The following is a 724-nucleotide window of genomic DNA, read 5'->3' as shown; positions in this document are numbered from 1 at the left end:
ACAATCCAACAAAGTCATGTAAGAAAATGAAACAAAGACTGTTCTTGCACAACTTTTAATTTGGAAATAAGTAGCAATTCCATTTTTTTCTCAAGGTGCATTTTAAGTGCTTAGCTAGTATCTTGAAGATATCATTATAAACGAAAGTAGAAAATTTAGTCTGCAAGAGAAAGAGAGATCCTAATTGGCGGTAATGGGTCTTCTACATTGTACTCTGAGACTGCTTAGCGCCAATGGATATGACTGTGGAGTCCGTAGGGCCTATGGTAGTGGGTATAGATGTGCCCATGGGGCCTATAGCGCCAGGGTTCGGCCTCTGCCACGGCGTCAGCGTCAGGGAGGGCATAGGGTTCGGGCATGGCAAGAGCAGATCCCATGAAGCAGGACAGGGCCCCGACTATGGCCATCAACAAGGAAATCTGCGAAGGATGAAACATACTGGACTTCAGTTTCAAATTTTGATGGATTTCATTTGTCAAATTGCATGTGGTGAAAACAAATCTCCCACGCTCTCTGTCTGACAGTCTCTCATTCTCTGTCGATATGTCTATCAGTCTATCTTCTCTCTTTACACAAACATATGTATGTAAAATTTATGTGTGGTTGTTAGTGCACTGTTTATTGTTAATTCATTATGGTAAAATAATGGGACATATAGCTGAAACGCAATAATCTAAACTATTTTTAGAGGGGGCATACCAGTAGATATCTGAAAATATAAAGG

The 724-nt window shown here is 40.6% G+C and overlaps 1 long non-coding RNA gene across 1 annotated transcript in view; it reads right to left on the bottom strand.

The window, feature by feature from the left end:
* Positions 1-39: 39 nt before the first annotated feature.
* Positions 40-724, bottom strand: part of LOC119592158 — a 1,078-nt gene continuing 393 nt past the window's right edge. The window contains exon 2 of the long non-coding RNA XR_005230415.1: positions 40-419. This is a non-coding gene — a long non-coding RNA (uncharacterized LOC119592158). The remainder of the gene's footprint in view (positions 420-724) is intronic.

Source organism: Penaeus monodon, chromosome 29, assembly GCF_015228065.2.
Source record: "Penaeus monodon isolate SGIC_2016 chromosome 29, NSTDA_Pmon_1, whole genome shotgun sequence".
Taxonomy (NCBI): Eukaryota; Metazoa; Arthropoda; class Malacostraca; order Decapoda; family Penaeidae; genus Penaeus; species Penaeus monodon.
This window is presented reverse-complemented; position numbering and strand designations above follow the sequence as displayed.